Raw genomic sequence first — 27873 nt, forward strand, 5'->3', positions numbered from 1 at the left:
TCAGAGCTCTCTTAGTTCTGCTCTTGACTTGACCTGCCCAAATAGCAAGTCTTTGAAGCTTTCTGTATTGGGCTTCTTAGAGTAATTGCTTTAGAAAAAGAAAAAAGGATTAAAAAAAAAAAAGGGCCCTCCTCAGAGATCTAATGGGTTATTGAAATACTAAGAGACAAAGCAACCAGAGCCATTAAGGAAAGGTCCACAGGGCAGAGAGATCAGCTTTTCTTCGGGATTTGCATATGCGCCTCAGGGCCTGAGCTCGGGCCTGAGCTCTGCCCTTCCCCTTTCTGTGTTCACCAGAACTCCAAAAATCCTCCACTTTTAGTTTGGAGTTTTTCGTGTTGTTTTTTTTCTCTATGCCTGTCTCCTCTCTGCTGGGTTGGCTGCTCTCAGATTCTCTGGTGTCTGGTCTCAGTCTATCTATGGTTGGAGTTTGGATCAGGAGAATGAGTTCCGATAAGGGCTGCCACTGCAGTTCTCCCTTCTCCTTCCCGGAGCTGACAGCCCCTCCTCCCACGGGACTGAGCCTGGCAGGGAGGGGCGCGGGTCCCCTGGCCGCAAAAACTTACAGATTTCGCTGATCTCAGCAGTTCCACGTTTTCATGAGTGTTGTATGAAGTATGCCCAAAGTCAGATTGCTCTGTGGTGTCCAGTCCACGCAGTTCCTGGCTTTCTACCTACTTTCCTGGAGGAGTAACTAAAACATACAGCTCACCAGTCTACCATCTTGCCCCACCTCTGTACTTTTATTTTAAATGTATGGCAACTGTATTTTTTAACCCAGTCCTATAGTCTTTATATTTTATAGAATTCATTTAGGTGAATTATAATATTCTTGATTTTATGCCTCCTATTAATTTATGTTTAGCATTTACTTTACTTGGTTGATGTTTACTTTCTCTCCCTTTTCTTACTTTTGCTGGCTTGGCCACATTTCTCTTAATTCTTCTCTTATTAATTTGGAATTTTGTTTCTTTTTTAACAATTTCTGCTAGTAGTTGCCTTCACCTTCCTTACAAGTATGATTAAATCTATATTTTCTCTATTATTAGATCCAAATATCTTATCAGTATCTGCCCATGGAGATGTCTAATTTGCATTCTCATTTCACTCAGTAAATTTTCCCAGGGTATTTTACATTTTCAATTTAGTAATAGTAATAGTCTTATTTATTCAGAATGCCCAATCACATTATTCTTCTCAGATATAATTGTATATTAATTGCAAGAATCATTCCTCATAACTATTTTCCTCCTATTTGAGATTTCTGTTAGTATTAGTTTATAATTGTTTAGACTATTCCCATGAATATTCTCCTGAGAGATAGAATATTGCATATTATGGTATAAATGCTGTTATGTCTAAAATTGACTTTCTTTTGCTCTGACAGAAGAATGGTATCTAGCTAGGGCAGGTATAACATTATTGAATCTGAGTCTCTCAGTTTGTGGATTTTTTTTTAATAATATGGCTTCTGTTGTTGCAAATGAGAAGTCTAATGTCATTGTGATCCCTTTCCACTATAAATAACATGTTGTTTCTGCCTGTAGGTATTTTAGATTTACTTTTTATCCTTTGAATTCAATGCCAAACCAAATTTGGGCATTGTATGGGTTCCTCTGGGAAGCAAGGATTCGGTGATTTCTGGAGGGAAGATCAGTGTGTTAGGATCCAACAGGATGGTGTCATTCATATGAGTGAATGAGTGACAGTTTTTGAGAGTCCTTGAAGGAAAATTGGAGATATATTTGAGTAAGTGATTGGGACCTCTATAGAACTTCTTGAGGTTTTTATAGGAGTTGTAAATATCTGAGGTCATTGATTCAGTCCATGAGAGTTATTGATTGCAAGCCTGGGATCATCAAGGGATTACAAGTCTTGGGTAGTCAGTTTTGGTGGGCCTATAGGAATCATTAATTGGAGACTGTAGAAGGCAGTAATTGCAGGACTATGTGAGTCTACATGTGATGACTGGAAGGTCTGTTATTGAGGGTTTTATGGGAGTTACTAAATCTATATATGAGATGAGTTACGAAGGTCAAGTTTGAGTATAGAAAGTCAAGTTTGATCCCTTGAGCAGGTCAGTGGTTGGTTTTCTTATTGTAATGCCTGTGTTGGTGATTATTTGATGAGCCTTTAGAATCCAGTTGATGGCACTATTTGGGACACAGTTTTTATCAAGCTGTGTGGGTTAATGATTTTAGGAGTCTGTACAGACTTTCTGGTTTTCAGGGCCCAGGTGGGAAATAGGGGGTAGAGGTGGGTGGGTGAGTTTAAATTTTCATTTTGGCAGAAAAGGGTGGGCTCTATAAGTTGCACAGGAGGCATACTGGATTATAAGATTGGTTAATGCCCATGTCATATGATCACCCCTCAGCCTGAGAGCTTTGAAGATAGCAAGAAACAGAAATAATGTTTATTGTGACTCTACCATGTATAGAGTACCATATGGCACAGTAGTTAAAAAATGTTCTTTGGAGCTAGTAATACCTGGGTTTCAATCCCTGTCCCCCCTAATTTCAATGATCTTGGGGCAAGTAATTTCTGCATAGCTCTATCTGATGATACATGGAAATAATAATAATAGTAACACATAGTTCATGGGATGAGTGTCAAAATTAAATGAGGTACCTAATAAAACATGCATTCCACCTTATAATAATAGCAATATTGAATATTAATTGAGTGTGTTCCAGGTGCCATGTAGGCGTGAGTGCTTTAGAAGCATCATTTCATTTCTGACAACCCTATGAGATAGGTGTTTTCATCCTCAGTTTTAAGACGAAGAAACTCCGACTTCCCCAGATTCTCACAACTAGAATATAGAAGAGCTAGAATTCAAACCTTCCTTCATTTTACACCAAATCTCATGAATTTTCCTCATATTCCACACTAATACTTGCTATTGCTTTTACTGAGCCTTTTTTCTTCCACACAAAATATTTAGTGGAGTGAACTGCCTTTTGGTGCCCCCAGGAAGTGTTTGTGGGATGAATGCGGACTAACCATGTGGACACTGTCTTTCCAGGGTTTCTTGGTGCCTTTGAAGAGTCCCTGGGCCAAACCTCTTATGAAAACTGCAGGATCTTCCTTCTGACCCCAGCCATCTCACCCCAGATGTCCGCCTGGTTTCAGGCTCCTAAGAAGAGTGAAGTTGTCAACAAGAGAGACCAAAGGTTGAGATGCAGAGTGAACGTGCCAGCTAATGGGAACTCTCTCCAGTGGTCCCCAGCCCTGGCTGCAGAGGGACATGGCAGATTATGTGAGGTGAGGGGGGTGGGACCCCAGGGGCAGAAATTCATTCCGTGGGGAGATACACCTGACCCATTGACAAAGCTTCAGGGCAGGTGCAAGTGGGTCTCAGGAAGTGGCAGATTCTAGATTTGCTGTCCCTGAGACAGATCAGGATTCTCCTGCTGAGAGTGAGCAACTTGTGGCTGATGTCACCACATCCAGAGTCCTGCCTGTTTCAGTGGAAAATGTGATGTGTCCGTTGGAGGAAAGGTGGGATGTAGAGGGTCCAGTCCCACAGCCTAGGGGAGAGGAGGAGGCAGCTCCCTACAAGGTGTTTGAGGGTAGGGGTGGACACCAGCTATAGCCAGGGAAACGCTAACCCCCTATTCTCAGCACAGGCTCTTCACTCTTCATTGGCTCTTTACAGACCCTCAGCTGATCCCCACCAGAGCCTCCTTTCCCTGTGGCCTCCAGGAATTTGCTGATTTCTCCTCTATTCTGATCTAGGTGCACAAAATATCTCTCTTCTTTGGAACTTAGAGAACGGCAGGGTGGTAGAGTGACAACCATCTCTAGTGCCCTTCCAGTTGTCCCTCCTCCTTTAAAAGATGGGGCAGGGGCGTGGGAAGGTGTGCGATTTGCACAGGTCTCTCAGGTTGTGAGTGGCAGCACTAGAGTGGAACCAGGTCTCTGAATGAGCTCCCAACCCCACCACACTCCAGCCAAGACCAAGTTTCCCACTAAAAGTTCCCTTTGAGATTCTGTAAATAGGCAAAGACCATGAGAGAGCCGTACGCTGCCTGACAGCTCCAAACATTCAGAATTTCCTGTGGATGTTCTCACCTCTGGGGAAGGGTTTGTCATCACAGGGGCTCAGGATCATGTAGCTACTAGGATAATATTAAACTTAAAGAAATTACTTGGGTTTTTATTTTTTCATAATTTCATAATAAAATGTTAGTAAATACAGGCTAGCAAATAGAAGATATCAAAAAATTACCTTTATTTCCAGCATTACTGAAAGATAAGCAGTGTTAACATTTTGCCATCTTTCCTTCCTTTCCATTGATTTTTTTCTTTGTATGTGTATGCGTGCATGTATGTAGTTATACATATGGAGCTGTGAATATGCATGCATACCCATGCCATATACATACATAGGTAAAGTTAAAAATGGAATCATGTTATTTTGTTATGTCCTTTTTAACTTGGCAGTTTACAGATAATTGTCTAGTCACTAAAGACTTTTGTTCATACATACATTGATACATATAGCATTAGGTTCTTTGGATATACTATAATCAGTGTAACCAATCTGCTATTAATGTGCATTTTGAGTGTTTCTGATTTTTTATTGTGATTAAAATGGTTGTGGTAAAATTCCTACATTAAAATTTTTTGCCCTAGTTAGAAAATTATATTTTTGAGTCAAAGGTAGAGGGACATTGAACAGTAAGTTAATCTATACTTGATGGTAGTATACTTCCACCCTGTAGAAAATCTTCCTTGTCTAAGCTCTGCTCAGACATATCAGTCATAGACCCACAGATCTGAGCAACAACACTGTGACAGGTTGGAGCTACAACACTGTGATTCTCTCCAGTCCTTCCACAGATTGTCTCTTACCCAGCTGGTCTGTCTCTGTGTGTGTGTGTGTGTGTGTGTGTGTGTGTGTGTATCTGGTCTAATGATTCTGGAATCTGCAAGGTACATTTCTCCACTTTCTTTTCCTCCCCTACCACCTTCACAGATCTCTACCCCTTCTCAAGAAGAGATGGAAATGACCAAGGCCCTGGTGAATATTATTTATTCACTTATTTATTTGTTATATTCTTTGTTTTTTTATTAGATTTTAGGGAGCAGGGATTAGGCAGAGATACAAAGGAACCAATAAAAATATCCTCCAGGGTTGGGGAGCAGTCAGATGCACCAAGAAACAGTAACTGAAGCTAGAGAATAGGCAGAGGGATCAATAAGACAAAGAGGGACTAAGGAACAGCCACATGGGACAGCTGGAGGGACCATGGTGCAATTTCTGGAGATGGACAATAGCCAGGGGATCCAGGGAAGAGGTGGGGGTTTAGTGGAACAAGCAGAGGAAACAGGAAACATGATCCAGAGGCCTGGTAGAATCCAGAGAGACCAAGAAATTGTCTTTGTGGCTAGAGAAGTGGTTGAGAGACCAGTATAGTTGGGATTCAGGGAAGTGCCAGAGGGTTAGGAAACAATCAGATGGATCACAAACCAAGAGGAAGGACCAGGAAATAATCAGAGGAGTTAGATTGTAGCCAGAGGGAGCAAGGAACATCCAGAGGGATGAGGAAACAGAAGAACCAGATAAAACAGAAAGACCAAAAATGTTCAAGGTGCTGGGTAAAAACCAGAGGGACAGGCAACTTCCAGAGGAACCAAAGAGCAGTTCCTTGGTTTAGAGGAGAATTTGAGAATATAGGGAAAACACAGAGGTACAAGGGGACAAGAAACAGGAAACACAACTCTGAGAAACGATACCAGCCAGAGGGAATAGGAAACAGTTGCTGAGGCTGTAAAACAGGTGAAGGAATCAGGGAACAGAGGACCCATGGAATAGTTGGAAAGATGAGAGAAGAGCCTTGGAGGAATAGCCTAGGTAGTGGTACAAGGAAAATATGAAGCAAGAAACAGTCATTGAGTTTGGGGAAGAGCCAGAGGGAACAGCAAAAATGTTCCTGGGACTAGGTATCAGCCAGACATCCAAGAAATAACAGGAACTAGGGAGTAGGCAAAAGGAACATTAAAAGTGTATCTGGTGAGGCGGGGCAAGATGGCAGACTGGTGAGCTGTATGTTTTAGTTACTCCTCCAGGAAAGTAGGTAGAAAGCCAGGAACTGCATGGACTGGACACCACAGAGCAATCTGACTTTGGGCATACTTCATACAACACTCATGAAAACGTGGAACTGCTGAGATCAGCGAAATCTGTAAGTTTTTGCGCCCAGGGGACCCACGCCCCTCCCTGCCAGCCTCAGTCCCGGGGGAGGAGGGGCTTTCAGCTCCGGGAAGGAGAAGGGAGAACTGCAGTGGCAGCCCTTATCGGAAACTCATTCTACTGATTCAAACTCCAACCATAGATAGACTGAGACCAGACAACAGAGAATCTGAGAGCAGCCAGCCCAGCAGAGAGGAGACAGGCATAGAAAAAAAACAACACGAAAAACTCCAAAATAAAAGCGGAGGATTTTTGGAGTTCTGGTGAACATAGAAAGGGGAAGGGCCCTGAGGCGCATATGCAAATCCCGAAGAAAAGCTGATCTCTCTGCCCTGTGGACCTTTCCTTAATGGCCCTGGTTGCTTTGTCTCTTAGCATTTCAATAACCCGTTAGATCTCTGAGGAGGGCCCGTTTTTTTGTTTTGTTTTGTTTTTTGTTTTTTGTTTTGTTTTGTTTTGTTTTTTTAAATCCTTTTTTCTTTTTCTAAAACAATTACTCTAAGAAGCCCAATACAGAAAGCTTCAAAGACTTGCTATTTGGGCAGGTCAAGTCAAGAGCAGAACTAGGAGAGCTCTGAGACAAAACGCAATAATCCAGTGGCTGAGAAAATTCACTAAACACCACAACTTCCCAAGAAAAGGGGGGGTGTCCGCTCACAGCCATCATCCTGGTGGACAGGAAACACTCCTGCCCATCGCCAGCCCCATAGCCCAGAACTGCCCCAGACAACCCAGTGTGACGGAAGTGCTTCAAATAACAGGCACACACCACAAAACTGGGCGTGGACATTAGCCTTCCCTGCAACCTCAGCTGATTGTCCCAGAGTTGGGAAGGTAGAGCAGTGTGAATTAACAAAGCCCCATTCAGCCATCATTTCAGCAGACTGGGAGCCTCCCTACACAGCCCAGCAGCCCAGAACTGCCCTGGGGAGACGGCACTCACCTGTGACATAGCACAGTCATCCCTCAACAGAGGACCCGGGGTGCACGGCCTGGAAGAGGGGCCCACTTGCAAGTCTCAGGAGCCATACGCCAATACCAAGGACTTGTGGGTCAGTGGCAGAGACAAACTGTGGCAGGACTGAAATGAAGGATTAGACTATTGCAGCAGCGTTAAAACTCTAGGATCACCAGGGAGATTTGATTGTTAGAGCCACCCCCCCCCCCTGACTGCCCAGAAACACGCCCCATATACAGGGCAGGCAACACCAACTACACACGCAAGCTTGGTACACCAATTGGACCCCACAAGACTCACTCCCCCACTCACCAAAAAGTCTAAGCAGGGGAGAACTGGCTTGTGGAGAACAGGTGGCTCGTGGACGCCACCTGCTGGTTAGTTAAAGAAAGTGTACTCCACGAAGCTGTAGATCTGATAAATTAGAGATAAGGACTTCAATTGGTCTACAAATCCTAAAAGAACCCTATCAAGTTCAGCAAATGCCACGAGGCCAAAAACAACAGAAAATTATAAAGCATATGAAAAAACCAGACGATACAGATAACCCAAGCCCAAGCACCCAAGTCAAAAGACCAGAAGAGACACAGCACCTAGAGCAGCTACTCAAAGAACTAAAGATGAACAATGAGACCATAGTACAGGAGATAAAGGAAATCAAGAAGACCCTAGAAGAGCATAAAGAAGACATCGCAAGACTAAATAAAAAAATGGATGATCTTATGGAAATTAAAGAAACTGTTGACCAAATTAAAAAGATTCTGGACACTCATAGTACAAGACTAGAGGAAGTTGAACAACGAATCAGTGACCTGGAAGATGACAGAATGGAAAATGAAAGCATAAAAGAAAGAATGGGGAAAAAAATTGAAAAAATCGAAATGGACCTCAGGGATATGATAGATAATATGAAATGTCCAAATATAAGACTCATTGGTGTCCCAGAAGGGGAAGAAAAGGGTAAAGGTCTAGGAAGAGTATTCAAAGAAATTGTTGGGGAAAACTTCCCAAATCTTCTAAACAACAAAAATACACAAATCATAAATGCTCAGCGAACTCCAAATAGAATAAATCCAAATAAACCCACTCCGAGACATATACTGATCACACTATCAAACAGAGAAGAGAAGGAGCAAGTTCTGAAAGCAGCAAGAGAAAAGCAATTCACCACATACAAAGGAAACAGCATAAGACTAAGTAGTGACTACTCAGCAGCCACCATGGAGGCGAGAAGGCAGTGGCACGATATATTTAAAATTCTGAGTGAGAAAAATTTCCAGCCAAGAATACTTTATCCAGCAAAGCTCTCCTTCAAATTTGAGGGAGAGCTTAAATTTTTCACAGACAAACAAATGCTGAGAGAATTTGCTAACAAGAGACCTGCCCTACTGGAGATGCTCAAGGGAACCCTACAAACAGAGAAACAAAGAAAGGACAGAGAGACTTGGAGAAAGGTTCAGTACTAAAGAGATTCGGTATGGGTACAATAAAGGATATTAATAGACAGAGGGGAAAAATATATATGACAAACATGAACCAAAGGATAAGATGGCTGATTCAAGAAATGCCTTCACGGTTATAACGTTGAATGCAAATGGATTAAACTCCCCAATTAAAAGATATAGATTCGCAGAATGGATCAAAAAAATGAACCATCAATATGTTGCATACAAGAGACTCATCTTAGACACAGGGACACAAAGAAACTGAAAGTGAAAGGATGGAAAAAAATATTTCATGCAAGCTACAGCCAAAAGAAAGCAGGTGTAGCAATATTAATCTCAGATAAAATAGACTTCAAATGCAGGGATGTTTTGAGAGACAAAGAAGGCCACTACGTACTAATAAAAGGGGCAATTCAGTAAGAAGAAATAACAATCGTAAATGTCTGTGCACCCAAACAAGGTGCCACAAAATCCATGAGAGAAACACTGGCAAAACTAAAGGAAGCAATTGATGTTTCCACAATAATTGTGGGAGACTTCAACACATCACTCTCTCCTATAGATAGATCAACCAGACAGAAGACCAATAAGGAAACTGAAAACCTAAACAATCTGATAAATGAATTAGATTTAACAGACATATACGGGACATTACATCCCAAATCACCAGGATACACATACTTTTCTAGTGCTCATGGAACTTCCTCCAGAATAGATCATATGCTGGGACATAAAACAAGCCTCAATAAATTTAAAAAGATTGAAATTATTCAAACACATTCTCTGACCACAATGGAATACAATTAGAAGTCAATAACCATCAGAGACTTAGAAAATTCACAAATACCTGGAGGTTAAACAACACACTGCTAAACAATCAGTGGGTTAAAGAAGAAATAGCAAGAGAAATTGCTAAATATATAGAGATGAATGAAAATGAGAACACAACATACCAAAACCTATGGGATGCAGCAAAAGCAGTGCTAAGGGGGAAATTTATAGCACTAAACGCATATATTAAAAAGGAAGAAAGAGCCAAAATCAAAGAACTAATGGATCAACTGAAGAAGCTAGAAAATGAACAGCAAACCAATCCTAAACCAAGTACAAGAAAAGAAATAACAAGGATTAAAGCAGAGATAAATGACATAGAGAACAAAAAACAATAGAGAAGATAAATATCACCAAAAGTTGGTTCTTTGAGAAGATCAACAAGATTGACAAGCCCCTAGCTAGACTGACAAAATCAAAAAGAGAGAAGACCGATATAAACAAAATAATGAATGAAAAAGGTGACATAACTGCAGATCCTGAAGAAATTAAAAAAATTATAAGAGGATACTATGAACAACTGTATGGCAACAAACTGGATAATGTAGAGGAAATGGACAATTTCCTGGAAACATATGAACAACCTAGACTGACCAGAGATGAAACAGAAGACCTCAGCCAACCCATCACAAGCAAAGAGATCCAATCAGTCATCAAAAATCTTCCCACAAATAAATGCCCAGGGCCAGATGGCTTCACAGGGGAATTCTACCAAACTTTCCAGAAAGAACTGACACCAATCTTACTCAAAGTCTTTCAAAGCATTGAAGAAAATGGAACACTACCTAACTCATTTTATGAAGCTAACATCAATCTAATACCCAAACCAGGCAAAGATGTTACAAAAAAGGAAAACTACTGGCCAATCTCCCTAATGAATATAGATGCAAAAATCCTCAACAAAATACTTGCAAATCGAATCCAAAGACACATTGAAAAAATCATACACCATGACCAAGTGGGGTTTATTCCAGGCATGCAAGGATGGTTCAACATAAGAAAATCAATCAATGTACTACGACACATTAACAAGTCAAAAGGGAAAAATCAATTGATCATCTCAATAGATGCTGAAAAAGCATTTGACAAAATCCAACATCCCTTTTTGATAAAAACACTTCAGAAGGTAGGAATTGAAGGAACCTTCCTCAACATGATAAAGAGCATATATGAAAAACCCACAGCCAGCATAGTACTCAATGGAGAGAGACTGAAAGCCTTCCCTCTAAGATCAGGAACAAGACAAGGATGCCCGCTGTCACCACTGTTATTCAACACTGTGCTGGAAGTGCTAGCCAGGGCAATCCGGCAAGATAAAGAAATAAAAGGCATCCAAATTGGAAAAGAAGAAGTAAAACTGTCATTGTTTGCAGATGATATGATCTTATATCTAGAAAACCCTGAGAAATCGACGATACAGCTACTAGAGCTAATAAACAAATTTAGCAAAGTAGCGGGATACAAGGTTAATGCACATAAGTCAGTAATGTTTCTATATGCTAGAAATGAACAAACTGAAGAGACACTCAAGTAAAAGATACCATTTTCAATAGCAACTAAAAAAATCAAGTACCTAGGAATAAACTTAACCAAAGATGTAAAAGACCTAGACAAAGTGGAGTTTGGTCCTTATGGATTGATTTAGGTGATGAATGTACAACTATGTAATGGTACTGTAAACAATCGAAAGTACAATTTGTTTTGTATGACTGCGTGGTATGTGAATATATCTCAATAAAATGATGATTAAAAAAAAAAAAAAGACCTAGACAAATAAAACTACATAACTCTACTAAAAGAAATAGAAGGGGACCTTAAAAGATGGAAAAATATTCCATGTTCATGGATAGGAAGACTAAATGTCATTAAGATGTCAATTCTACCTAAACTCATCTACAGATTCAGTGCAATCCCAATCAAATTTCCAACAACCTACTTTGCAGACTTGCAAAAGCTAGTTATCAAATTTATTTGGAAAGGGAAGATGCCTCGAATTGCTAAAGACACTCTAAAAAGGAAAAACGAAGTGGGAGGACTTACACTCCCTGACTTTGAAGCTTATTATAAAGCCACAGTTGCCAAAACAGCATGGTACTGGCACAAAGATAGACATATAGATCAATGGAATCGAATTGAGAATTCAGAGATAGACCCTCAGATCTATGGCCGACTGATCTTTGATAAGGTCCCCAAAGTCACTCAACTGAGTCATAATGGTCTTTTCAACAAATGGGGCTGGGAGAGTTGGATATCCATATCCAAAAGAATGAAAGAGGACCCCTACCTCACCCCCTACACAAAAATTAACTCAAAATGGACAAAAGATCTCAATATAAAAGAAAGTACCATAAAACTCCTAGAAGATAATGTAGGAAAACATCTTCAAGACCTTGTATTAGGCGGCCACTTCCTAGACTTTACACCCAAAGCACAAGCAACAAAAGAGAAAATAGATAAATGGGAACTCCTCAAGCTTAGAAGTTTCTGCACCTCAAAGGAATTTCTCAAAAAGGTAAAGAGGCAGCCAACTCAATGGGAAAAAATTTTTGGAAACCATGTATCTGACAAAAGACTGATATCTTGCATATATAAAGAAATCCTACAACTCAATGACAGTAGTACAGTCAGCCCAGTTATAAAATGGGCAAAAGATATGAAAAGACAGTTCTCTGAAGAGGAAATACAAATGGCCAAGAAACACATGAAAAAATGTTCAGCTTCACTAGCTATTAGAGAGATGCAAATTAAGACCACAATGAGATACCATCTAACACCGGTTAGAATGGCTGCCATTAAACAAACAGGAAACTACAAATGCTGGAGGGGATGTGGAGAAATTGGAACTCTTATTCACTGTTGGTGGGACTGTATAATGGTTCAGCCATTCTGGAAGTCAGTCTGGCAGTTCCTTAGAAAACTAGATATAGAGTTACCATTCGACCCAGCGATTGCACTTCTCGGTATATACCCGGAAGATCGGAAAGCAGTGACACGAACAGATATCTGCACGCCAATGTTCATAGCAGCATTATTCACAATTGCCAAAAGATGGAAACAACCCAAATGTCCTTCAACAGATGAGTGGATAAATAAAATGTGGTATATACACACGATGGAATACTACACGGCAGTAAGAAGGAACGATCTTGTGAAACATACGACAACATGGATGAACCTTGAAGACATAATGCTAAGCGAAATAAGCCAGGCACAAAAAGAGAAATATTATATGCTACCACTAATGTGATCTTTGAGAAATATAAAACAAATGGCTTATAATGTAGAATGTAGGGGATCTAGCAATAGAGAGCAATTAAGGAAGGGGGAACAATAATCCAAGAAGAACAGATAAGCTATTTAACGTTCTGGGGATGCCCAGGAATGACTATGGTCTGTTAATTTCTGATGGATATAGTAGGAACAAGTTCACAGAAATGTTGCTATATTATGTAACTTTCTTGGGGTAAAGTAGGAACATGTTGGAAGTTAAGCAGTTATCTTAGGTTAGTTGTCTTTTTCTTACTCCCTTGTTATGGTCTCTTTGAAATGTTCTTTTATTGTATGTTTGTTTTCTTTTTAACTTTTTTTTTCATAGAGTTGATTTAAAAAAGAAGGGAAAGTTAAAAAACTAAAAGAAAAACAAGGAAAAAAAAAAGATGTAGTGCCCCCTTGAGTAGCCTGTGGAGAATGCAGGGGTGTTTGCCTACCCCACCTCCATGGTTTGCTAACATGACCACAGACATAGGGGACTGGTGGTTTGATGGGTTGAGCCCTCTACCATAAGTTTTACCCTTGGGAAGACGGTTGCTGCAAAGGAGAGGCTAGACCTCCCTATATTTGTGCCTAAGAGCCTCCTCCCGAATGCCTCTTTGTTGCTCAGATGTGGCCCTGTCTCTCTGGCTAAGCCAACTTGAAAGGTGAAATCACTGCCCTCCCCCCTACGTGGGATCAGACACCCAGGGGAGTGAATCTCCCTGGCAACGTGGAATATGACTCCCAGGGAAGAATGTAGACCCGGCATTGTGGGACGGAGAACATCTTCTTGACCAAAAGGGTGATGTGAAAGGAAATGAAATAAGCTTCAGTGGCAGAGAGATTCCAAAACGAGCCGAGAGGTCACTCTGGTGGGCACTCTTACGCACACTTTAGACAACCCTTTTTAGGTTCTAAAGAATTGGGGTAGCTAGTGGTGGATACCTGAAACTATCAAACTACAACCCAGAACCCATGAATCTCGAAGACAGTTGTATAAAAATGTAGCTTATGAGGGGTGACAATGGGATTGGGAAAGCCATAAGGACCACACTCCACTTTGTCTAGTTTATGGATGGATGAGTAGAAAAATAGGGGAAGGAAACAAACAGACAAAGGTACCCAGTGTTCTTTTTTACTTCAATTGCTCTTTTTCACTCTAATTATTATTCTTGTTATTTTTGTGTGTGTGCTAATGAAGGTGTCAGGGATTGATTTAGGTGATGATTGTACAACTATGTAATGGTACTGTAAACAATCGATAGTACGATTTGTTTTGTATGACTGCGTGGTATGTGAATATATCTCAATAAAATGATGATTAAAAAAAAGTGTATCTGGTGTTGGATAGCAGCCTGATTCACTAGGGAGCAGCTAAAGGGATTAGAGAACAGTAATCAATTGGATGACCAACTATCCTGGTTTACCTGTTTTTCTGGACACAGGACTTTAATTGCCAAAACTTTGAAAATCCTGAGCAAACTGGGACAGTTGGTCACCCTACCCAGGAAATAACTAGAGGAACCAACCAACAGTCAGGCATAATAAGAGTAATGTAGAAGATGGAAGTACAGAATTTAGCCATGGCATAGAACACAGAAGTAGCATATTTTAGTATTACGAGCATAGACTAAGAAGCCAGCTAGACCAGTATTACACAGAGTTTGGTCCATGGGCCAGATGCATCAGCATCATGTGAGAGCATATTAGAAATGCATTCAAAGAACAGGGAAGAATCAGGAGGAATAGGGAACTGTGAGGAATCAAAGATAAGTCTATGTGAACAAGGAACAGCTAGAGGAAACAAGAAAAGATCTTAGGAACCAGGGAACAGTTGGATGAACTAAGGGATAATCAGAAGAATGGTACCATAGAACAAGGATCAGCTAGAGGGACAGCTGTCTAAGGAAACACAGGACAGGAGGCACCAGAGATTGGAGGGAACTGGAAACCAGAGTCATGAAATAGAGGGACCCAGGGTACAATCAAAGGAAGCAAGAAATAGGGCCATCAGGAAAAAGAACAGGAGGCACTCAGAAGGAAGAAGAAACATTGAGAGAGAACAGTAAAAAGGGGGACCAAGGAACAGAAGGAACAAGAAATAGTCAGATAGACAAAGAACACTCAGAGGGAACAAGGACCAACAGAGGGAGCAGGGACAAATCAGGGAAACCAGAAAACAGATGGGCAGAGAATAGTCAGGGGAAATATAAAGGTCAGAGGAAGGAAGTAACAGTGGTACAGAGAACAATCAGAAGGAACAAGGAACAATCATACGGATAGGGAACAGCCAGAAGGAGCAAGAAAGACCAGGGAACCCCCTGCCAGGGAAGAACATCCAGAGTGGCTGAGTATTTGGCCCCAGGTGAGGGCACAGTGAGCCAAGCACCTTCTGCCTGTCAGCCATGCTAGTAAGTGCTATGCTGCTAGGCCTGGTACAAAGGGCAGGAGTGGGAGCAGCCCTAAGGTTGAAGGCCTGGGCCCCCAGCCAGGTACATGGTGGGACAGAGTAAGCAGCGAGTGGCCAAGTCTGGTAGTCCAGCAACCCAACATGCCTGGAGCAGAGGAGTGCATAATGTACTGGGACTGAGATGACCCTGAAGAGAGCCATTGTTGTATGATTGGCTGGAAAGCAGTGAAGAACTGGGGTGGGTGTCTTACCTGGGAAGAGGAGATCTTTGTAGGAATCCTTGTGGTGGTACAAACCGCCCAGGAAGTCAAACCTTTTCCTGTGTGGCCAAGTGAAGCTGGAATCTGGATGGGTCTGTGTTATGAACTTTGTACCCAAATCTCTAGCTCCAAAATCCTTAACCACCCCCTGGCCAGCGTGGGGTCCAAGTCTTTTTATTTTGGTGGGAAGAGGTATCAAACAGAGGCATCCATGGGCAGTATAACTTGTATCTATTCAACTTGTGCCTGGTAATGCTCATAATGCCTGTCATGGTCTTTGTATACATTCCTTGTGAATCTGGCCTTAATGATTCCCAGGGAGGGAGACAGGTGAGCATTGTTTTTTGTCCACCAGCTTGGGCTGTGGGTCAACAGGTGGGCAGCAGCAATTGTTACAATATTTAACAATGTCAGGTGTTAACATTTTAATACTTCCACACTGGTTGGTAAATAGCCTCCCCTACTCCACCCTCTGAGGCTCCTCCCCTAGTGTCACTCACACACCTGCTTACCTGTCCTGGGGTGGCCAGCAAGAGAACTGGAGCAAAGGTCAATAGGATGGTATAGCCCATGCAGGCCTGAGGCAGGAGGAATGAGAGTGTCCCTCAGACTTGACCCTCAAGGTTCTACCTAGATTACTGACTGCCATTTGGTGATAAAAGAGGGGAACATGTCACACACGTTGCTAGAGGCTCAGGTGGAGGTCTTTCTCTCAGCACACTCAGGGCTCCTGCTCAGAAGAATTGGTGGGTGGAGAAGTACAGGTGGAGGAGAGGGAGCCTGGCCCAGTGTGCTACAATTATTATCATTTTGTCATATGTGCTTTCATTCTCTTCTCAATTTTATGGATGTGTGTGTGTATATAAATGTGTTTATATATATTTACACGTGTACATATACAGATATATTTAAAATTTTATTTTCTGAACCATTTGAGACTAATTAACTGACATAATGAATGCCCCTTTACCTGTAAATACTTCAATGTGTATCTCTTAAGCACAAGGACATTCTCTTACATAACCATAGTACAGTTATGAAAATCAAGAAATTTAACATTGATATAGTATTATCATCTAATGTACAATATGTAATATACAGTTTCACCAGTTGTCACAGTAACATCCTTTATAGCATTTTTCCCTCTGATCCAGAATCCAACCCAGGTTCATGTATTGCATTTAGTTGTCGTGTCTCTTTGGTCTTTAATCTGGAACAGTTCTTCCTTTGCTTTCATGATATTGACATTGTTGAAGAATGTCTTTCAGTTTGACTTTGTTTGTTTTTTACTCATGATTAGATTCAGGTTCTTTGTTATTGTTAGGAATATCACAGAAGTGATGCTGGGTTCTTCTCAGTGCCTTGTGTCAGGAGGCATTCAATATCAATTTGTCCCATTACTAATGATATAATTTTGATCACTAGGTTAAGGTGGAGTCTGTCAGGTGTTTTCCACTGTAAAATTACCATTTTTCCTTTTCTGATTAATAAGTACTTCATTGAGTTCCCTTAGTTTACCTTCATCTGAGAATGTCTTGCTTTTCCCTTAATTTCTTCTTTTTTAAATAAGAGCTTTATTGAGATATAATTCACATACCATGCAGTTTCACCCATTTAAAGTGTACAATTCAGTGGCTTTTAGTATATTTACAGATATGTGCAACCATCATCACAATTTTAGAACATTTTCATCACTTCAGAAAGAAACCTGTACCCTTTAGCTTTCATCCTCCTCCCTCCCAATGTCCGCCAGTCCTAAGCAACCAATAATTTACTTTCTGTCTCTATATAATTGCCTATTCTGAACATTTCATATAAATGGAATCATACAATATGTGGTCTTTTGTGACTGCTTTCTCTTAGCATAATATTTTCAAGGTTTAGCCATGTTGTAGTATATATCAGTACTTCATTCTTTCTGTGGCTGAATAATATTCCATTGTGTGAATAAACCACATTTTGTTTATCCATTCATCAGTTGGTGGGCATTTGGGTTCTTTCCATCTTTTGGTGATTATGAATAATGCTACTATAAACATCTGTGTACATGTTTTTGTTTTCATTTCCCTTGGATAGATACCTAGGAGTAGAATTGCTGCTGGGTCGTGTAATTCTATGCTTAATCATTTAAGGAACTGCCAGACTGTTCTCAAAGTAGCTACACCATTTTATATTGCCATCAGCAGTGTAGGAAGTTTCCAATTTCTCCACATCCTTGCCAACATTTGTTATTATCTGGCTTTTTGATTCTAGTCATCCTAGTGGCTGTGAACTGTTATCTCATTACGGTTTTTATTTGCGTTTCCCTGATGATTAATGATGTGCTTATTTTCCATTACCTCCTCTTTTCTGAAGAATAATTTTGCTAGATATAGAATTCAGAGTTGATGCTTCTTTTTTTTAGCACTTGAAAAATATTGTGTCACATCCCCCTTGTCTCCATGGTTTCTGATGAGAAATCCACTGTCATTCTAATTGTTTTTCCAATATGGGTGAGGTGTCATTTCTCTGTCACTGATTTCAAGATTTTTTCTTTGTCTTTAATTTTGTGTCTTAGTTTTCTAAAGTCTGATTATGATGTGTCTTGGTATAGATTTCTTTGGTTTATTCTTTTGGGGTTTGCTCAGTGTTCTAGTTTGCTAATGCTGCCGGAATGCAAAACACCAGAAATGTATTGGCTTTTATAAAAGGGGTTTATTTGGTTACACAGTTACAGTCTTAAGGCCATAAAAGTGTCCAAGGTAACACATCAGCAATTGGGTACCTTCACTGGAGGATGGCCCATGGTGTCCGGAAAGCCTCTGTTAGCTGGGAAGGCACGTGGCTGGTATCTGCTCCAAAGTTCTGGTTTCAAAATGGCTTTCTCCCAGGACGTTCCTCTCTAGGCTGCAGTTCCTCAAAAATGTCACTCTTAGTTGCACTTGAGTTATTTGTCCTCTCTTAGCTTCTCTGGAACAAGAATCTACTTTCAGCGGCTGTCTTCAAACTCTCTCATCTGCTGCTCCTGTGCTTTCTTCAAAGCGTCCCTCTTGGTTGTAGCTCCTCTTCAAGATGTCACTCTCAGCTGCAGCTGCACTGAGTTTCTTTTGATTGCCAACTCATTTATATGGCTCCAGTGATTGAATTTAGACCCACCCTGAATGGGTGGGGTTACACCTCCATGGAAATTATCCAATCAGAGTCATCACCCACAGTTGGGTGGGGTGCATCTCCAAGGAAACACTCAAAGAATTACAATCTGATTAACACTGATAAGTCTGCTCACACAAGATTACATCAAAGATAATGGTGTTTAGGGGGACATAATACATTCAAACTGGCACACTCAGCTTCTTGAATTTCTAGGTTGGTGTCATTTTCCAAATTTGCAAAATTTTCAACCATTTTTATTTCTTTGAATACTTTTTCAGCTCCATAATCTTTATCCTCTCCTTCTGAGATGCTAATGAAATGTTAGATATTTTATTACATCTTACAGGTCCCTGAGACATTTTTCATTTTTTTTAAAAGTCAGTTTTCTCCCTATTGTTCAGTTTGGGCAATTTCTCTTGTTCTGTCTTCAAGTTCACTGATTCTTTCCTCTCTCCTCTCCATTCAGCTGTTGAGCTCATCCATTAATTTTATAATTTTGGTTTGTGTATTTTTCAGTTCTTAAATTTCCATTTGGTTCATTATATTTTCTATTTTTTTGCAGAGACTTTCTATTTTTCCGTTTCTTTTAAGGGTATTGAAGCATTTTTATGATGGCTGCTTTAAAATCCTTGTCAGAAAATTCCAACCTGTGTGTTACCTTGGTGTTGGCATCTGTTGCTTATCTTTTCTCATTCAAGTTGAGCCTTTTCTGTTTCTTGGTATGTCAGCTGATTTTCAATTATGTCCTGGATATTTGGGATATTATGTTATGAGGCTCTGGATCTTATGTTTTAGCAGGCCTCCTCTGACACTACTTTGATAGGAAAAGAGGAGCATCTCCTCATTACTGCCAGGTGAAAGTGGAAGTTTAGGTTCCCCGCTTGACCTCTATTGACATCCAGAGGGGGAAGAGTACCTCATTACTGCTGGGAAGGGGTAGGATTTCAGGCTCCCCACTCACTGGTGGGGAGGGGAAAAGGTGCCTTGTTACCACTGGAGGGGAGTGGAAGTCCAGAATCCCCACATGGCCTCAGCTGATACCATGGTCAGGGGCCTCATTTTCCCAAGGTGGGGATGAAAGTCTTGCCTCCTATTTGGTTTACTCTGATACCGCACTAGTGAAACAAGGGGGTTGTGCCTCATTACAGCTAGGCAAGAGTGAAAATCCAGGTTCCCCACTTGGCTTTTGCTTACAGGAATGGTGGTGAGGGCCCATTTTTTTCTGTGATGCTTAGCTGGAGTAGGGCACTTATTATCTAAAATTTTCTTTCTTGCTACGTGGCTACTTTCCTGGTCCTTTGGCTACAGAGAGCAGGCTTTTCTTGGGGCTGTTTTTGTCTGCACCTGTTGGCATTTCTGGGTTGCCAGCTTCTCCAGCACAAGGTACAGGATATAAGAGGCAAAAAGAAAACTCAGGGAACTCACCACCCTGTCATTCCTCAGGTTCCTAGGTCCCTAGCTGATCTGCCTTCTCTCCAACTTTCAGAGATTTCTTATCTTTGTTTTATACATAATGTTCAGGGGTTTTAGCTGTACTTAATGGGAGGAATAGGGAGAAGTGTGTCCACTCCATTTTGGTTCTATTGGTAGATTTTTACCTTAATTTTTAAAATAGATAATACATTCATATGGTTCTCTTCCCCAACTTCCCAGGTCTCCCTAACACAGAAAAACTAGTCTTTATTAGTTTGTAGGGGGTGGGGCAGATGGTGGGAGTGGCTTAGAGTTTATGCAAATAAAAACAACTAAGAAAATATTTTTTCACAAAGATAATGTAAGGTATTTTCTGTACATTGAACATGGATTTTTTAAAATTACCATTAATTTTAAACTTTTTAATCCTGAAATATTACACACATCATGAATAATGGTGCTATAAATATTACATATGTGCACATATTTCAATTAGGCTTGTATCTAGGAGTGAAATTGCTGTGTCATGATGTATGCATGTCTTCAACATTACCATATAAAGTAAAAATATTTTCCAACATAGTTGTATCAGTTTACTCCCCCATTAGCAATAAGAGAGTTCTCCTAGCACCATATCCTCTTCAGCACTTGATATTGTCAGTCATTTGAGATATTCTGAGAATTGTGTAGTGAGATATTATTGTGGTTTTAATTTTCACTCTCTGGTTAATGGAGAGGTTAAACCACTTTTAGTATGTTTATTGAAACCTTGGATTTCTACTTTTGTAAAAAGTAGCAAATCCTTTGCCCATTTTTTACTAGGTGTTCTGTTTTTTTTCTTATTGATTTGTAAGAGTTCTTTAGAAACTCTGGATATGAGCCCTTTTTGGCAATATGTGTTGCAGATATCTTCTCCTATTCTTGGGTTTCTTTTTTCCCCTCTTTTAATGCTATCTTCTAAATGACAGGAGTTTTCAACTTCATTGTAGACAGATTTGTCCATCTTTTTTCTTTATGGTTAATGGTGGGGATTTTTTTTTACAATCTGTTCGAGAATTATTTTCTTAATCCTAGGAATTATTTTCCTAAGTTCATGAAGGAATTATTTTCCTAAGTTCATGAAGATATTCACCTATATTAACTTTTAAAGGCTCTATTGTTTTGCCTTTCACATATAGGTCTACAATCCATCTGGAACTGATTTTTTTGCAAGTAATACAAGGTAGAGGTCAAGTTGATACACACACACACACACACACACACACACCTCAGCACTATTTATTGAAAATATTTTTCCTCCCTACCTTTGGCATAAATCAGATGATCACAAATGTGTGGGTCTGTTTTTGTAATCTCTATTCTGTTCCAATGGTTTATTTGTCTGTCCTAGCACCAATACCACAATGTCCTAAATTTCTGTTGCTTTATAAGTCTTGAGATCTGGTAAAACATGTGCTCCCACCTTGCTTTCACTATTGAAGACTATCTTGGCTATTCTTGGCCATTTGCATTTCTATTTAAATTTTGGAATTGGTTTGTCAGATTCCATGAATTTCTGATATGATTTTGATTGAATTTGTGAATTTGTTTTTTTATGCTTTCTCTCTTGGGGTTACTCAGTTGTTATTTTAAATGCTTAATGCATGAAATTTTAGACTTTGTTCTTTTCTAATATGAGCATTGAAGACTCTAATTTCCACTCTAAGTACCATTTCATTATTCTACAAATTCATACATGTACTAATTGCATTCTTGTTCTAGATGTATTCAAATGTTATTGTAGTATCTTCTTTGACTATCAGTTATTTTGAATTGTGTTTTTGAATTTTTAAATTTTCATTCTTGAAAAGTTTTCTTTTATTACTTATTTCTGACTTAATTATATTACATTTAGAAATGGTCTGTGTTATATGGGTTCTGCATCTTCTCAGTCTGTGTACCCTCCCTTTGCAGCCTCATCTGTTTACCAGCTCTATACTGGGGACTCCTAACTTGTAGCCTACTCTAACAACTTATTGTATAATTACTTATATGTTTTACCACTTTATAATTTCAGTATGAACAAAATATAACTTATGTTTCATCCTCTTTCCCATCCCCCTTCTACTCTACTAGATCCTCTCTCAGTATATAACAACAGAGTCTATGTGGTTGTGTAAAACCCAAAACTGAGAATTACCCTTGAATTATTTATTTTTCACACCCCCCCACAACCCATATCAATTCTGCCTCTTTAATACATAGAATCAATACCTTCTTCTACATACCCATTATTACTACTACCTTAAGAAAGTTTTCTTATTCTCTCACATAACCTATGCAGTGCTTCTCCAGTCTCACCCGTTTCAAACATTTCCCATAATGCATCTTGAATACTGTTTTAAAGACACACACTTATGATCATGTCTTTTCCTGCATATGAAACACTTCAATGGCAGTCCATTCTCTGCTGGAAAAAAAATACTTGTTCCTTGTTCTGATCCCAGGATATCTCTACTGAGTTTTCCTCAAAACCACTTTTTCAATATACTACACAGACTCTTCTTTATATAGAACTATTTGCAATTGCTTGAATCTCCATGTCTCTTTTCTATGTTTCTTCTTCCACACTTTCACTTATGTTGTTCCATTCTAAAAACTCTTCCTCCACCATCTCTATTTTAGCCTAACTTTACACACCCATACTTTTCTTTCAAATACCTTTTATCCCCTTTATGTCTTCCTATGTTGGTTTCCAAATCTTTATGTTGTTTTATATTTTCTTCAACTGTATATTGCCATTGCCTAGCACAATATCTAACATAAAAACGATCAGTAAATGTATTGTATTTAGTTCCTGTTCCAGTTTGCTAATGCTGCCACTACGCAAAATACTAGAAATGGATTGCTTTTTTTAAGGGGGTTTATTTGGTTACAAAGTTACAGTCTTATGGCCATGCAAACTGTCCAAAGGCATCAATGGTTGGGTACCAACACTGAAGAACACCAGTGGTGTCTGGAAAACCTCTGTTAGCTGGGAAGGCATGTGGCTGGCATCTGCTTGCTCCTAGGTTGCATTTCAAAATGGCATTCTCCAAAATCTCTCTAAGCTGTAGCTACTCTGAGCTCCTTCTGTCTGAGCTTTTATAGGGCTTTGCTAAAGCTAATCAAGACCCACACTGAATGGGTGAGGCCACACCTCCATGGAAATAATCTAATCAAAGGTATTACCCACAGTTGGGTGGGGCACATCTCCATGGAAACAACCTAATCCAAAGATTCCAACTTAAACAACACTAATACATCTGTCACCACGAGATTGCATTAAAGAACATGGCTTTTTCTGGGGGACATAATATATACAAACTGGCACATTCTATCCCATGAACCCCAGAAAAACATGATCTTTCCATATACAATATACATTCATCCCCACACAATATCAAAAAAGCTTAAATCATTTCAGTAGCAATAGGTAAGTACAAGTTCCCATCAAAATCAGTTACAGGCATGGTCTGTCCTAAAGCAAAATTCCCCTCGGCTGTGGACCTGTGAAACTCAGAACAGGTTATCTGCTGCCAATATACAAAGGAGGGAGAGCCATAGGATAAATGTTCCCATTGCCATAAGGAGAAACTGAAAGGAAAACAGGGTTCACAGGACCAAAACAATTCCTAAAACCCACAGGGCATTAGATTCCAAAGTCTGAGAGTCATTTATAGAATGACATTTTATCCTTGGGGCTTGAGAGAGCAGGAGTCCAACCCTTTCCAAGGGCCTTTTTGGCAGCCCTTTTCTTTCCAAACGCTGGGGTGAGTGCTCCAACATACCCACAAATTGGGGAGACCATCTTTTCAACCCCACCCTTCTCAAACTTCGGGCTGCCACCCAGACTCTGCCTATCTGGGGCGAAGGCTCTCCGATCCCCAAACAGTGGGGTGGCAGCCAGGCTCTCAGCAATACCCGGGGAATGTGCTCCACCCTCTCTGGGGCCTGGGGTGGCAGCATTCTTCCTGAACATACAGGCAGAAGGCCCGCCCTCTGCCTCCAGGGCAAACTCACCCTGTTCATGTGCATGAGCTGCTTCGCTCTCCCTGCCTGAGACCTCCTGACTCCAGACCTCAATCTCCATGGCTCTGTCTTTGAAGCAATTTTTCCTTCTCCATCCCCTGCAGTCCAGACCCGCAGTGGGATTCTGTAGGCTTGGCATGCAGTTTACAGAGGTCAAAACCATCAGACAATAGGTCTTTACACAAATCCTTTCTGGATAGCTCCATCTTCGATCTTGGCTTGTACTGAAATGGTGGTCGGGTTCCATGTGTGGTTAAATCCTCACATGGGGCTATAGCTTCTGGGATCTCACTTTTTGGAAACCCAGAATTTTCCAAACTATCAGTTTCTGTTTTTTTTGTATCCAAGAGTTTATTTCTCAGCCTATCTCTGTCCTGTTGCATTTTACTATAAGCTGCAATGAGAAGCCAGGCTACATCCTCCACACGTAGTCTGGAGATTTCCGCAGCTAAATATCCCAGCTTGTTGCTTTCAAATTCTGCCTTCCATCCAACACCAGGACACAATTTTGCCAAATTCTCTGCCACTTTAAAACAAGGATCGCCTGCCTTCCAGTTTGCAATGACACATTCAACGTTTCTGCTCAAGGCCTCATCAGAAGTATCTTTAGAGTCCATATTTCCACAAACAGTCTTTTCAAAGCAGTCTAGGCCTTTTCTATCAAGCTCCTCACAATTCCTCCAGAATCTTCCCCTTATCCATTTAAAAAGCCATTCCAGCATGTTTTGTATTTGCAAATGCAGCAGCACCCCACTCTGGGTATCAAAATCTGTTTCGGTTTGCTAATGCTGCTGTTATGCAAAATACCAGAAATGGATTGGCTTTTATTAAGGGAGTTTATTTGGTTACCAAGTTGCAGTCTTATGGCCATGCAAACTGTCCAAACAAAGGCATCAACAGTTGGGTACCTTCGCTGAAGAACACCAATGGTGTCTGGAAAACCTCTGTTAGCTGGGAAGGCATGTGGCTGGCATCTGATTGCTACTAGGTTGTGTTTCTCCAAAATGTCTCTATGCTGCAGCTGTTCTGAACTACTTCTGTCTGAGCTTTTATAGGGCTCCAGTAAACTAATCAGACCCACAATGAATGGGCAGGGCCACACCTCCATGGAAATAATCTAATCAAAGGTATTAGCCACAGTTGGGTGAGTCACGGCTGCATGAAAACAACCTAATCAAAAGATTCCAACCTAATCAGCACTAATATGTCTGCCTCCTCAAGATTGCATTAAATAATATGGCTTTTTCTGGGGGACATAATATATCCAAACTGGCACAGTTCCTAAGTTATTTAGAGGACTTTAAAGGAGCCTATTTTAATCCTCAGTTTTGAAGAAAGAAAGAATGAATGAATAAATGAGTAAATGTGGCACACTATGAATGTCAAGATACTTTAATAAGTTTTTTTCTCTCACAAAATAAAATAAAAAACTAGGTATTTAGTGAAAATCCCACATGCTGCATTATGGTAAAAATCATTAAAATCAACCTGTTTATCTTCTCCCCATCCCCCAGTGCTGACATGTCACCTTGAACAGGGTTCTATTGTTACAGGTATCAGTGTCATTTGAGGATGTGGCTGTGGACTTTAGCAGGGAAGAGTGGCAGCACTTGGACCCTGCTCAGAGATGACTATACCAGGATGTGACGCTGGAGAACTACAGCCACCTGCTCTCAGTGGGTAAGCACAGCTGCCCTCCATGTCTGCAAGGGGCCTCTGAGGGCACTTCCATTCTGAGCTGCCAAGTGCTGTGGGACATCTGAAGTGTAGGATGGTATAGTCCTTGATTTGTCTGAGATTCTTCAGGTCCCTTTCAGTCTGGTGCTAGTGAAATGTGGTTACTTCTCTGAAGAGCAAATGGGAGACATTATTGAAAGGCCCTTGAAACCCAGTTAGCTGGACCCGATCTTGTATGATGTCCTGTTAACAGGGTACCAAGTTCTCAAACCAGAAGTCATCTTCAGGTTGGAGCAAGGAGAGGAGCCATGGACATTGGAGGGAGAAACCCCACATCAGAGCTGTTCAGGTGAGTGAGTGTGACTCAGGCAGATGGGTGACATGAAAGTAAATCTCACTTTTTCTAGGAGAGGCCAATGCCTTTGAAATGCTCTGAAGATAGCCCACCTCAAAGGTTCGAAACTTTTGGAGTTGGTTGGAGATAACATGACGGTAGCCTCTCAGATATCTAAATGTTATCTCCATTTGTCATATCCACTGTCTTCTTTGCTTGCCTTTTTGGCAGAAGAGCTGTCCCTAATCTTTGTACCCTGGATCACATACCACACTATCTTATCTAGGACCTTTTTATTCTTCCTGCTTCACCCCACCCCCACCCTCTACCATGATCTTAGATCATTTCCTTATATATTAAGGTATTTTTGAATTTCTTCCCTTTTATTCCAATTCCCCATATCCATTCCCCATGCCTCCTCCCATGGGCAACTGGTCTACTGTGTTTGATCCTTGAATTTGTGTGGTATTCTCTTAAAGTCTGAATTATTGGTTACAAGCATGTATTTTTAATGTACATAAATTATATTGTGCTGTGTGTCTTATGTTTTTTTTCCACTCATCCCTAAGGTCTTTCTATATTGTAGTGTGTTCATTGGGCTTCATTCCTTCATACTGTTCCATAGTATCCCGCAGTGTTCTACCACTCTATCTTAGCCATTTGCCCAGGGATGAACACCTAGAGTTGCCTCTGACTCCCACCTAATACAAACAACTCTGCAAAAATCTCTGCATAAATGTTCCCTTATGAGGTATGAGAATTTCTCAGGGATCTATATAGAAGAGAGGGTTTGCCTGATCAATGAGTATTCTCATGCTGAATTTCACTGAGTACCACCATGTTGTTCTAATATTGGCTTCACTCATTTATGCTCCCAGCAATAGTGCACAAGCATTCCTGCTTTCCCAGAATAATTGTTTCTGCAAACAATTATTATCAGTTTCTAATTTTTTGGGCCAACAATTGGTATAAAATGGTATCTAATTTTTAAAATTTTGCATTTCTCTAATAACTAGTTTGAGCATTTCATTATTCACTATTTACCTGTTATCTCTTCCCACCTATGTATCATTTGTTTATGTTTCCCTTTGTTTCAATTGCATTCCCTGTCTGTTTCTTATAAATTTGCATCCAGTGTATTATTTTCCTTCTTTTTCCAGCCATCTCTTCCTCATTTTCTCCATAAATGAGGTTCCTCTAGTGACCCTATATACTGTTGACCAGTCTTTTCTTTATATACATGCAAGAATTCATCCATACTGAAATTCTTTTTTAACATCTCCAGTCTGTTTTCCACTGGCACTTTTGTACTATCTTTAGTTTACCATAAAAATGATTATATTGATCCTCAATACATCAGAAATTGGAATCATCACCTTATATATCAGAAATCCTTCTCCCCTTCTAAATTTTATCAGTTTTTCTTAAATCTTTCCTCTCAGCCATTTAAAAATTAATTACTGCAGTTCCTACTACTATTCATTTTTTAAAAATATAATTTTCCATTCTAAGTTCTTCTCAGTTCCCAGTGATATCACCCAATACCAGGTCCAAATTTTCTAATGCTTGGATTATGATTATCCTATTCCCAGTTAGATTTGGCAAGTCCATTCCTTTTACTTGTTTATTTTAAATGGTAATGATAGATTTCATTACCTAAAACATTCTTTTTTGTCATGAGCTTTATGAAACAAACTCCCCATTAATCCTGTACAGTTAAACTCTTCTTTCAAAGAGATATACAACATGGCCTCATATTTCCAGTTCAGACCTCTACTCCAGCTCCATTTTTAACCTTTTCCTTAATGTCTACCATATTTGATAGTCTTTCCTGAATCTTTATTCTGTGTTCTGTCTATTCAGATGATATATTTTTCACTTTGTGACCAGATTTCAAAACGGCTCTTAATTA

At 40.1% G+C, this 27873-nt stretch overlaps 1 pseudogene; it reads left to right on the forward strand.

Moving 5' to 3' along the window:
• Window positions 1–5254: 5254 nt before the first annotated feature.
• Window positions 5255–27847, forward strand: LOC119525874 (annotated as a pseudogene).
• The last annotated feature ends 26 nt before the right edge of the window (window positions 27848–27873 follow it).

This window comes from Choloepus didactylus (genome assembly GCF_015220235.1).
Source record: "Choloepus didactylus isolate mChoDid1 chromosome Y unlocalized genomic scaffold, mChoDid1.pri SUPER_Y_unloc1, whole genome shotgun sequence".
NCBI lineage: Eukaryota > Metazoa > Chordata > Mammalia > Pilosa > Megalonychidae > Choloepus > Choloepus didactylus.